Raw genomic sequence first — 13,982 nt, 5'->3', positions numbered from 1 at the left:
TTCTCCATTTATAGTTTTTACATCCAAGTTGTCATTCTCCAAACCCTAATTTGGGATCATCCCCAAATTTGAAAATCAGGGCATTTTAAAATTAATCAAAATTACTCACCTCCTGACCAAATTAGCTCCAACCCATGCCTTGTCTTGCTTCTGCTACTCCATCTCCTGCTCCAATTGTCCTATTAAGCGACTGTGAGGGGAAACCCTAAGTCTGCCTCTCTCAATTGTAGCCTCTAGGTAAGAAGAAGCTATGATGGAGAAAGAGAGACTAGGGGGTTCACTGCTGGCTTGGTCTGCTGTCGTGGTCGGGTGAAGGTGAGGAGTGGCTCGAGGAGAACTGAGATGGTCGGGGAAGGTGGTGGTTCTGGAACTGGGGTGGCAGAGCCTGTGAAGGAGAAGGTGATGGCAGAGGTGGTCGATGGGTTTGAGGAGAAGGATCTGTTTGGTTGGGTGTAGGTTCTCGACTGCTTGAGTGTTAGTCGGGTCCATCGAGTTCTGATGATTGGTGAGGGGAATCCGTAGGATGAGAAGATGATGGATTGATCCAACGGCGCGATGGAAATGGGATTGGGGAGACCGTTGGATGTGATATACATCAAAACTGACGGTCCATGATGGAGTTAGGTACTATGATGTTAGACATGAACTTCAAAGCTCGATGTACTCTGATGAAGCGACCGTTAGATGATGGAATGGATCCAATCTGACGGTTAAGAAGGGAAACGGGTTTGGGCTTTGAATTTAGGCTTAGGAAATGGATTTGAGTTTGGGAAATGAGTTTGGGCTTGGGATAAGCTGAGCCCACTTCTTCTTTAAGAACAAGTTCTTCCTTTTTAAGCCCATTTTTATCCTTGAGTCTTCCATAACACATTCTTCACTTCTTTTCCGCTAGAGTTTCCACCGGCTTTCTCCCGTGTCTTTGCTCTTTTGGCTCCGTAACTCATCTAGTCTTTATTTATTACCTAAAAATGCAAAATTAATTAATAAAAATATTTATTCATGAAAACAATGAAAATACAGAATATGGGATAAAATGTAGAATTAACGCACAAAAGATGAGTTAAAATGCCAACAAAAAGGGATAAATATATACAATATTTGGCACTCATCACTTATCCTTAGACACCATCTGTAACCTTTGATGGCAGCCTCTGCGAGACCATGGTATGTAGGATGTTCTACAATGATCCTATTACACATGCAATATCCATCAAGTCCTTTCGATGCAAAATATGTGCTAGAATTGTTTCAAAAACGCTTAAATTTCTTGTGAACAATAATTAAATTGTATAATATGTGCTAGAATTGTTTCAAAAACGCTTAATTTCTTGTGAACAATAATTAAATTCAGAACTTCGAATTATCCACCAGAGCCATAAATCACTTGAATGGACCGCATTCTGCATGGATATGTCCGTGATTATCACTTTGTTTCTTTTAAAATACTGAGTTGTTTACTATTTGCATCTTAGGATGGTCTCAATCCTTTTAAATAAAGAAAGACTTTGTAAAATGAGTGACATGTTTTATTACTTTAAAAGCATAATGGGAGGGGATGTGTTATTTCTAGTACTTTAGAAAGCGTTGATTGTGAGAGATGTCGTCACTTTGCATTCTTCCAATATTTGTAATTCTCATTTTCTTGCTCACTCAAATTTAGGGATGTTCATTTGAGTTCTTTCAAAATAGAGCATCATGTCACAACCAAAGTGTCTTTATGGCTATGTCAAAACATGAATGAGTCAATCCTAACATTATATTGTCGGTGATGATATGGGTCCTATCCAAGTATTAGTGATTTACAGTTCACTAGATTAATTGTATCATTATTCTCTCAAAAATGTGATTCCTTTCACATTCTCATTCTTACAGTTAGTTTTCATACAATAATTGTTTGCACAAACTTCGTAGAAACAAAGTGTGATTAGCTCTTTGTTCTTACAGAGCTCATGTAACTTTTAATCTTTACACCAATCAGGCAACAAAGATTTGGAACTTGTTTGCTCGGCTATTACCTATGATGAATCATAACATGGTATTATATAAGGAAAGAATTCAACAATCAGTTTAATATATTTCCTTAAAAATTTCGGGTAATAAGTGATGTGGCCTTATTACGTAACAAAATAAAAACTATCTCATCTACTTTAGAGTGTTACCGTTCATGAAGATGATATACTTTTCATCATAATGTACGCTTGATCCTTATAATTCAAGTACTTTTGAATATGCAGAGAACCCCACATACCATATTAGGCCGCACATCCATAGGATACAATCCCTATTATTTTTATTTTTCCAATCTTTTTACCAGAAATCTACACACAAAGTTAACCTTTATTATTAGAAGTCGTTTTAAAATTCTAAAGACAAACTGACTTTTTGCAAAAGCCATCCCGGTAGACCATCACCAATCCTTGAGCAAAAGCCTGTTGGACTATTGCTAGAGGGTCAAAATCAGTGCCCTGCGACAACAACTTGTTCCTAGCACATAGATGAACAAGTTAGAAGTTGGATTCGCTCCCATACAAAAAAATCCCCAAATTTTATTTGTCAAGGAGGATCACGGAAACTGGGTAATTTATGGCGACGGAGGCGTAACACCCCCTCTGTCACAACCTACTCTTCAAGTACACCAGTTCAAACTTCAAAGAGCCACAATACCACTTTTTTGTAAAAGTAAAGATGTTTCTGTTGATGCTGCTACTGGTTCTGGAAAAACCCTAGCTTTTATTACTCCACTTGTTGAGATCCTGCGACGTTCTTCTTATCAGACCCTTAAACCAGACCAGGTATAATTTTTTTTTTCTCTGTCTGTTTCAGAACTAGTAAATGTAGGAAAATCTAGGGTTTTCAGGTAATGCCAACACCGTATTGGAGTCTGTATTAGAAAACTCAATTTACTTATTCTTAAGAAGGAAAAGGGTTACATTTTTGGTGGTTTTCTAGCTGAAATCTTATGTCTGTTTAAGTTATTATGTGCTAAGAACAAATATTTTTATACATGCAGATTGTGGGGATAATTCTTTCTCCAACAAGAGAGTTGGCATCACAGATGTACCATCGCGATGTTACCAAATGTTAGGCCAGTGCTTCTTCATGGTGGACAAGGTGAAGTAAGTGTAAGAGCTGATATGAAGATGAAAATTGAGGAGGAGGGAGCAAACTTGATTATAGGCATGCCTGGGAGGACTTACGACATTACGGATCACATGCAGATTTTAGATTACATAAACTTTGAGGTATAATATCAATGCTATGTTAGCTTTCACGGATACCCTTTATTTATCATAGAACTATCATCCAATTTGTTAGATTTTACGTCAATTGAGAGTCAGGAAAAGCATAAAAAGGTTTCAGCCTGAGGTTTTCCATTGAATGAAATATTGGATAGGTCTCTGATTAGTGATTTCAGTTTCAGTATATTTGTTAAGTTTCTCTATTTATCTACTTCTGTTTGGGACAGATTCTGATTTAGGAGAGGCTGGTCGGCTCCTGGAAAAGCAGATAAATCCCATTATAACTCTCTTACTGAAGCAGCACAGAGCTGGTCTTTTCTCAGTTACTCAAACTGAGGAAGTCGAGGAGGTTGCCATTGCAGGATTGAGGAATCTTGTTTCTGCAACGGTTGAGTTCGAAGAGAAGTAAAAGATAAGCTAGAGTGTGCATCTTCCAAAACACCTTTGGGCCTTGATATGGAGGTACATGTCGATTTTTCAAAATATCATCCCCCAACAACTCCTTTTATTGAGTTTATTCTGTTTCTTTCGAAGGGGCGCATGCTAGTTAGATACCAACTAGTTTGGTTATGAATTGGTGAACAACTGTTGCCATATTAGTATGGTATTACTAAACGTCTAAAACTATTTTTTCCTAAAGTTATGCTGGAATTAGTTGAGAAAAGATTTTGATGATTATGGAGAGCTTGTTTTTGTCCATGTGTTGTACATGGCTTCTGATATTTTTCATTAACTTCTAAGAAAAGAGAGATGATTATTGAAGCCTCAAGACAAGCTGACTAGGAATGTCACTAATTATTAAAGAAGTAAATAATGGAAGTAGCCTTTTCTCTTATGTTTGCTGCATTGGAAGTTGGATAAGTTGAAAAGAAGCTGTTATGTTCTTCGAAGCATTGTATTTAACATAACAGGAGTGAAACAAAAGTTGGTTCAATTCTCTGAAGCAGTCTTATATTCAGACGTTTAGTCTAAGTATGACCGAGGGAAGGGGCGATCTAACATAGTTTTCTAATGCATAATCTTCTTTGCTCTTTACTTGCTTGTCACTTCACTTAGTTCTTGACTTACGCTTTCCATAGTTCTAACATAGTTCTCTGATGCGTAATTTACTTTGCTCTTTACGTGTCACTTTACTTATGCTTTCTTGATTTATACTTGAGTTACTCTCATGTGCAATTTATCTAAAAGTTTTAACAACTACATTGGTGTGATACAACGAAATTTGACTCAACCTTCACCATGGGAGAAGTCACTGTTTTTTGTTTTTGTTTTTCTGAAGATCATGGAAAACATAGTTGGGTTTGTCAGATCCCTCTTTGGAGATACACATCCACAAAACTTACACTCAGATCACACCAAAAAGCCTAAAATCAATATAGCTAAGTAGTTATTTGTAGTTAGTGTCTCTCTCCAATTCACAATTTTGGCACCTATTTTGTCCTATGGTTTGACCCAGTACTTCTCATCCGACACCTTGCTATTATATCTTTGATCTTGCAGTACATGATATGTGAAGCTGATAAGAAGTAATCCCAGCTTGTTGATTTCCTAACAAAGAACATGAATGAAAAGATCATCATGTAGGTTATTCAGCTGCCTATTATGTATTCTGGTTGTTTCTTAATTGCTATAAATGTATGGTATATGATTCCCACTGATACCGTTATTCACTTCTTTTATGTCCAATTTCTTCTTTGTTGCAGCTACTTCATGACATGTGCCAGTGTTGACTATTTTCTTCCAAAATTTGCTGCTCTCAAAGTTCACTGCATTGTTCCTCTTCATGGGAAAATGAAACAGGTTGGTAAATTATAGCAGCAATGTCAGTGGTGGTTTGTAAGAGTTTATTTTGGGAGTTAGTGTTCTGTTATTGTTTTATACTCCCTCTGTTCTTTTTTAATAGGCCGGTTTTGTTTTTAGCAAAATTTAAGGAAATTAAGAGAACTAATCATTGAAAGTGGTCCTCATGACACTTGTCAATAAAAGAAGTGAAGTGAAATGGTCCCCGTGACACTTGTTAGTAAAAGAAGTAAAGTGAAGTTGTCCACATGACACTTGTCACCAAAAGAAGTTAAGAGAAAAGTGGTCCCAAAAAATTAAAGTAACATTTGACTTTCCCAATTAAGAAACTGGCCTATTTTTTTGAAACTTTTATTTATAGAAACTGGCCTATTAAAAAAGAACGGAGGGAGTAGGTTGGAACGGAAACAACATTAGCATCTTTTACAGAAATTTCAAGTGGTTTTCTTTTATGTGCAGATGTAGCAGTGCGGTGACTCGACATTCCAGGTGTTGATTTCGTCGTGCAGGTATATTTCATTGACCAGTAACTAAAACAGAATGCTAACAAACAGATTAACTCCATAAAATGAGGATAAAGATTCACCTTAGATTTCCACTATGTTGAATTCCTTGTATGAAAACTCATTATTACACATAACTTTCCGGTCTTCCGAAAACTCATTCACATAGCAGAGAGCGACTCCATGAGGCCTGCCGCTGAAATCTTATTAGAATCTTTTAGAGTTTTTGACATACTTTTCGAGTTTGAGTCCAGAGCGCCTTTAGGTAAAAGGCCTGTAGCTTTGGACTTCGAGATACCTCTTCTAATTGGTCATGGAAGAGGTGCAGACGAACACGGCATTTTTGACTGATATTTCATTTTGCTTCGTTATTCTATAACCATGAGTTCTATGACATTCCATGCTGTAAATATATTGATGCGTGTCTGACTAAACTCATAAGGCAGTGGTTTTTCCACAACGATTGAAAGAAGTAAGTAATTTATTTATGATAAGGAAAACTCCAATTATTTTTGTGGTTTATGCAGTATGATGACCCCCCTCAAAATCCAAATATGTTCATACACAGAGTTGGCGGGACTGCAAGATAAGACAGACAAGGACGAGCTATTGTTTTTCTCTTACCGAAGGTTTTCCTCTTGCACTTGCTCTCTCTTTCTGATTCTTAAGTGTTCCCATGGGCGAGACTCATCGATATTATAACGATATATCTGAATGTGTGTAATGTACTTTGTTGTTTCTTTTATAGGAGAAGAAACTGTATGAAAAGTACCAAACAGTAAAAGGGGTCGTTCTTCAGAAGAGGATTTGTCCTGATGATGTTCCCGATATTGTTCCTCAGGCATGTACGATACCATGATCTCGCATGCATGAACTTATCTTTTCTGTTCGCATCAAAAAACTTCTCGTTTGTTTATAGTCGGGTTTCATTGAGATTAATGTGATATCTTTAGCAACCATAAAGAAAAATGAAATTAGAAATACTCGGAGCCTATAGGGAGCATCACTTGCATCACATTTATAGGTTAGCTGCAAAGCACCATCCACAAATTTTTCCAAAAATCTTTCAATCTCCTTATGCTGAGTGTTCTGCAGGTTGAAGGAACTAGAGGTGGGGAAGTTGGCGATAGGATTTGGCTGTTGCAACTTCCTTTGATGCCCGAGCTGGAGAACCGCTTGCTGTCAACTCATGGTTTTGTTCCAGATGAAGATGTTAATGTTGTTGAGATCAAGTACAAGTAAGAAATGCTCATTACTCAGCTTCTCTTCTTAATTGGAAATATATAATAGACAGTGGGGAGGTCCTGGAACTAAGTCCCCCAATTTGTCAGTTTTTCCTATCAAAGTTTACATTACGATGAAATGTCTCCATGTAATGGAATTGTTTTACTAGATTAATTGTTTTACTAGATTACTGCTGCAGCAGTGGAGGTCGACCGAAGAAAAAGCATAATTACTAATGACCTGTTGAAAAGGACGATATCTCTCGACCTATGCTGCAACATCCATTAACGGATTGGTTCAATACAAATTGATAACTAAAATAAAAGGTTGGACATGTCCGTATATAACATGTGATGTTGTGTATGCCGGTTTTTTTTTTTCTTTTGAGGGGTTGAACAGTGATCCCTCCATTTTATCCAAATTCCTTTATGGATTTTACTCGTCCATCAGAACCATATTTTAAAAATATTTGGGCATTTGACCAGGTTCTTGTTAAAATCTTAGTTTCATTTTAACAAATTTCTGCCGAGGAAATGAATGCAATATATTGCAAAGCAACATGCAAATCTTTGAAATGCAATATAAAAACGTCGCGTGTCACTATGCTTCTGTATCATTAGTACATGAATAACATGTGTCCAAAATACATCTTGGAGGTGGAGTTTAATTGAAACAAATTTCTGGTTCCTTCTTTATTTCTTCTCCATCTGTATTGAAAATCACTTCTCTTTAGTTTTGTCTGAGAACCTCGTCCCAGCTGTTTTTTTTTTTTTTTCCAAATGTTTTTGCAATTCATCACATGGGTTCGTCGTTATTAAAAAGAAGAATATGGTTTCCCAACTCACTATTTTGGTTAATGAAATGAAGGTTTTTAAAAGATTTGTTTTACATGTTCTACTCACACTAACACCATCACCATCGATTGGGTACCCAGCTCAATGAAAACATGAACACTTTAAAAAAGTGTTGGTAAACTTAAAATCCAATCAGATTCACAGAGCTTCCGAAGAACGCAACAGAGCTTTGGGAGCAGTGGACCGGGTCGGGTCGGGTCGGGTCGATTATCCATACCGGGCGATAGTCCGCACCTATAACACGTCGTCTTCTTCACGGAGTCGAATACAGAACTCTGTTTTTTCTGTAAAATTTGATATTGAAAGCAGCGAATCTGGTCGAATTGAAACAACAATTAAAAGGTTCTACAACTTCAATTGGAACAATAATTTTGTATTTGAATTAATGTGAAGTCCATTTAACTGTTACTGATTCGTGGAATTATATTTTAAGAATTGAATTTTTTTTATTTTTTTTACTGAAATAGGTAGTGAAATTGATCGATTGAGGTTGAATCATTGGAGTTATTACTGACCTTTTAACATGTAATCTGTTTCTTTAATTGTATTTGATCGAAAGTTCATATCAATTTGATTTATTATGTGAAGATAAAATTGAATTTGATGAAATTTGAAAAAACGAAAAATTGATTTTGATTTTTTTGTACAGTTTTTATGACTGACAGATAGAGGTCGACTGAAGCAGCCAAGAGACTCCAAGAGCTTATGAACTTTGAATGCTATGGAGTTAACTTATGTGTGTTTTTAAGAGTCTCTAGGTCTACAAGTACCACCAAGAAGCAGCCAAGAGACTCCAAGAGCTTATGCGCCAATTTGCCACGATATCATGCCAGGTATGTACTTCTGCAGTGGCATGGGTTTATGCGACACTGCAATTATTTTTAAGTACTTCCATTAATGTAATTGTGTATTTACTAATTGGCAGATCATGCAACATGAGTTGGCTTGGCCGTTTATGCAACCTGCAGATGTTAAGGGACTAAGATTACACGATTACTGTGACGTATGTTATATATTCGCGTTGCTCCGCAGAATATCTTGTCTTGTTTCTAATATGCACCGAACAGGGCTCTTTTTATTAGTTGGATTTGGTTATTTGCAATGTGCATTAACTGCTAGTTGTTTAGGTGATTGACAAACCCATTGATTGTAATACAATGAGAATCAAATGGACACAGTAGATGGTACTGGGCATAAAAATGTTCTTGAGATATATGCTGATGTGAGGTTGGATTTCAAAAGTCCAATGACATATAACGACGAGCTAAGTGATGTTCATACAATGTCTAAACCTTGTTGGCGAAAGAAGAGAAGTGGTTGCGGCTTTTACCTAAAGTTGTTGAAGAGGTATAATTTGTTATTACAGCACGAGCGCAGGGGAATGATAGTCCTCGTACGTGCCTGTTTAGAAAAATAGAACTGCTTGTGCCATGATAGAGAGAGTGTTTATGAACTTTTTCTGTTGGTAGGAAACAAAATGAAAAGAGGAGGCAGAGGCCCATCGAGACATGCAGGATGCAGCTCGCTCTAATGGCTGCTAATGGAAATTTGGCTAGAGATATTAGTAACGAGGTATTTTCTGAGTTTAAATTTTTATAAAGACTTATTTGCCTCTTCATCCTGGTTAAGAATGTGAATGAAAACGAACTCATGCATTTTTCCCTCTTACAGGAGGAGTCTATTCTCGTAAAAATGGTTCTCCATATTTCCGTTTTCTGATCCTGCTCAACAAGCTTTTGCAAGTTTCACTGCTGCCAATGATGATCCTTCTTCATCAAGTACTGGTTTGATTTCAGATAGTGGGGCTACTACACACATGACTGGTGACAGAACTGTGCTTCAAAATGCTTGTGATTATTCAGGAAAGGATAAGGTTCAAATTGGCAATGGTAAGACCTTATTCATAGCTCTTACTGGTAGTTCTATCATTCAAACACCTATTGCATGCTTTAAACTAGCTAATGTATTGCATGTTCCAGCTATGAAACATAATCTTTTATCAATAGCTAGATTTACTACAGATAATGTTTGTTCTATAACATTTGATCCTTATGGTTTTGAGATAAGATGTTTGAAGACAAATGAGTTATTAGCTAGAGGAAAAATGATCAATAACCTATATCCTATCTCTTCTGCCATAATTCACTCTGCCTTTTCTTCCATTGTTGCTTCTCCTGATATTTGGCATATTAGGTTAGGTCATCCATCCACTAGAATCTTACAACAACTTCACCATCATAAAGCATTAAACTTTCCTCTTCTATTTCAAAAGCCTTATGTCATCCTTGTCAAATAGCTAAAAGTAAAAGGTTACCTTTCCAACTATCTTCTACTCATGCATCTAATCCTCTTGAACTTGTATATTGTGATGAATGGGGTCCAGTACCAATTTCTTCTTTATCTGGTCATAGATACTATATTCTGTTTATAGATGATTACAGCAGATTCAATTGGATTTACCCAATGCACCTTAAAACTGATGCCTTGAAATGTTTTCAGCATTTTAAAACCTTGACAGAAAATTTGTTTCATACAAAAATTGTTTCTTTCCAAACTGATGGTGCTAGTGAACTTGTCAAGGGTTCTTTTAAGCTTTTTCTTGATTCTTGTGGTATTCAACTGAGAATATCTTGTTCAAAAACCCCAGAGCAGAATGGTCTTGCTGAAAGAAAGCACAGACACATTACTGAAATGGGGAATACTCTTCTTTTTAATGCACATTGTCCAAAGGAATTTTGGTATGATGCTTTCTTAGCAGTCACCTATTTAATTAACAGAACTCCCAACTCCAATTTTGAACAATAAATCCCATTTTGAAGTTCTTTATAATTCATCTTCAGATTACTCTTTGTTAAAAAAAAATTGGATGTGTTTGTTATCCTTTCTTGGGTCACTCTAGAGTTGACAAACTATCACCAAAATCAGTCAAGTGTCTTTTTCTTGGATAGGGCTCTTTACATAAAGGCTATAAATGTTACAATCCCATAAACAAAAGAACTTATATTTCAAGGCATGTTGTATTTTCTGAATCTGAATTTTATTTTCCCTCTTCTACTTCTTCTGTTTTACCCTCTGATTTAACTGAAGTTGTTTCATTGTCTTTGCCTTCTACCGAGTCTGTTCCCATTCAATCCATTGTTACAAGGTCACAAAAAGGAATTTCAAAACCAAATTTTTTTCCTGATCATGTCATGAACTACTCAGTAAAACATGTTTTTACCGCTTTACTCAATACTCCTACTGAACCCAAAAGTTTTAAGTCAACTATTAAGGATCCAACATGGCAAGTGTCCATGAAGGAGGAGAATACAGATTTGAAAAATAATGATATATGAGACTTAGTTGATCCTGAACCTCACATAAACATTCTAGGTTGCAAGTGGGTTTATAGGATTAAGTATAGATTAGATGGAGAAGTGGAAAGATGTAAATCCAGATTAGTAGCACTTGGTTATAACCAACAAGATGGGATTGATTACGGTGAGACTTTCAGTCCAGTAGTAAAATCAACTACTGTTAGAGTAGTTCTCACATTAGCAGTTACAAGAGGATGGGTTATTAAGCAATTGGATGTATCCAATACCTTTCTACATGGGGATTTATATGAAGATGTTTATATGCAACAACCTCCAGGGTTTGTTGATCCTCAATATCCAAATAAAGTGTGTCACTTGAAGAAAAGTTCATACAGTTTGAAACAAGTACCAAGGGCTTGGTTTCAAAAATTCAGTGCTTCATTGATTACTTTTGGTTTTGTGAGAACAGTGTCTGATTTTTCTATGTTTGTGTATATTTTTGACTCACAAATGATAATCTTATTACTCTATGTTGATGATATTATATTAAATGGGTCCTCAGAAATTTTGCTTGCTGATCTTATCAAATATTTGAGTAACAACTTTACTATGAAGGAATTAGGAAACTTACATTATTTCCTAGGATTAGAGGCAGTCAGATCACATGATTCTATTATGTTATCTCAAAAGAAATACACTGTGGAATTACTTTCTAAAGCTCACATGTTGAACTGTAATCCTTGCAATACTCCAGTTGCTAAAGGACCTAGACTATCTATCAAGGAAGGGGTTTTATTACCAAATGCTACTGAGTACAGAACTAAAGTGGGGATATTGCAGTATTTATGCTTAACTAGACCAGGCATTTGTTTTGCTGTTAGTTATGCTAGTCAGTACATGCATTCACATACTGATATACATCTGCTACTAGTTAAAAGGACCCTTGGATACTTAAAAGGTACACTTGGTTATGGTATAACATTAAGAAAGGGAGATATTGAGTGCTTAACAGCTTACACTGATTCAGATTGGGGTAGTGGTCCTGAGACAGCAAGATCTACCTGTGGATATGCAATTTTTATGGTACTTCTTTGATTTCATGGTCAAGTAAAAAGCAGCCTACAGTGTCTAGATCAACAGCTGAAGCAGAATATAAGAGTTTATCAGTTGCTATATCAGAATTGGAGTGGCTTGCGTCTTTGTTTTCTGAGTTACATCTTTCACTTAAGCTACCTATTACTTTGTTCTGTGACAACACCAGTGCTATTTACTTATTTGTTAATCCTGTTTCTCATTCCAGGGCCAAGCATATAAAAATCCATTATTATGTTGTTAGGAAGTTAATTGAAAAAGGCTTTCTCACAGTTCAGCATATACCATCAGAACACCAGTTAGAAGATTTGTTCACAAAGGGATTGTGTGCTCCTATTTTTACTTCATTACTGCATCAATTACTTGGACTTCCTACTTCTATTTCAGCTGGTTCTTCTACTTCTTCAGATATGTCTGCTGTTGCTGCTACTGAAGACTTTTCTTCTGAAGACATTTCTGCTATTACTTAGTCCAGTCAATTGGTGTCTGCTATCAATTTTAATTTTTCTTATGATGTGTTCAAACTGATTAGTCCTTCTTACTATCAGTTTGAGAGGGGCTAATAAGTATAGTCAAATGTATTGATTTCAGTCTAGTCAGTTGGTGTTTGTTTTAGTATCTGAGTGAGAGCGTCTGTTTTAGAAGTCTGTGTCTATCTGTATTAGTAGCTGTCTGAAACAGACAGACCAATTAATCTTTCCCAATTATTGTAATATCATCTTCTTCTTCAATAATTCTTTTCTTGATTCAAACTCATATATTGTAAATCAAAATATAGATTTCTCTGTAACCGTTTTCGTCTTGTCTTCAGCCATGCTGATAACATTGTCATCCTGCGAGCCATGCAGGAATGTCGTAATAATGGTAAGCTTAAGAAAATTGGAGGAAAAGATGAATTGCAGGATCATGTCAGGGATCACATAACCATTACCCAGATTTATAACAGACTCACTAGAATGAAAGGAAGCTACATAAAATGGGACCTGAGAGGAACACATATCTTCAAAATCTCTGAGAAGCAGGAATACCATGATGAATGCGAGAAAATCTGGGGTCTAGCGCAAACTGATCAGGACAGGTTCCCTACGAAGCTTTTATCAAGAGCGCTTCGAAAGAAGGAGGACTACGGGAAGTTTGGGCGGACTTATAAAGGCCCTCAATAATCCTTAGGTATTTGCTTCCTTTTTGCTGTTATCAGTTTGAAGTTAAGAACATGTTTTTATGTGTTATGTTTTGGATGGTGAAACTTTTTCGGAGGTTCTAGAACTGGTCCTCTTTTTATGTCTTTTGTTTTTAGGTTTGCTTGTTTTCACATTCATGTTGTTGGCAGTTGAACTTCTTTTTTCTTCTTGCGACTGAAGGGATCTTGCAACACATTTTCTGATGGTGTGGGCTTAATTATTATTATGTTACTTTGTATCTTGTGTTTTGGGTTTGCTTGTGTTTTTACATTCATGGTGATGTACGTATTTTGTTGTGTTAAGTACAATGTTTTTGAAATTCCCCTGTTCTCGCTGATGGATGTGTGTAGTTATGTTAAGTACAAGGGGATTAGAAAGAAGGTACTATTGGTTGGTAAGAAATTTGCTGAAATGTTTTGCAGCGATTGAACAATTGAAGACAAGTAGACTAGTAGTTATCTGAGCCTTTGGAAGCTCTGTCGTTAGGTGCCCAATAAATTCCTTGTCAAGGATTTAGATTGGATTCAAACAATTTCTTAGCATTGGTACTGAACATGCATTTGTACTTTCTCTTGTTTGTTGAGTATTATGGGCGCCCCTTTTCTGATCTGCAAGGATTGTCATGTCGTTTATTCAGATTTTATATTTATTGAGAATTCATTTTGGTATCAACTTTATTCCTTACTTGTCTTGAATCTCCTGCATTTTCTTGAAGGAAAGTAGTATTGGTTGTTCCTGAATGATAAATCCTCGTATTCTAGGTTTTCATGTCTTTGTAGTCGAAAAAAGCTTG

The 13,982-nt window shown here is 36.2% G+C and overlaps 1 pseudogene; it reads left to right on the top strand.

Annotated features, from left to right (window-relative positions):
- Positions 1-2,495: 2,495 nt before the first annotated feature.
- LOC113325008 lies at positions 2,496-12,726 on the top strand (annotated as a pseudogene).
- The last annotated feature ends 1,256 nt before the right edge of the window (positions 12,727-13,982 follow it).

Source organism: Papaver somniferum, chromosome 11 (assembly GCF_003573695.1).
Source record: "Papaver somniferum cultivar HN1 chromosome 11, ASM357369v1, whole genome shotgun sequence".
NCBI classification, from domain to species: domain Eukaryota; kingdom Viridiplantae; phylum Streptophyta; class Magnoliopsida; order Ranunculales; family Papaveraceae; genus Papaver; species Papaver somniferum.
This window is presented reverse-complemented; position numbering and strand designations above follow the sequence as displayed.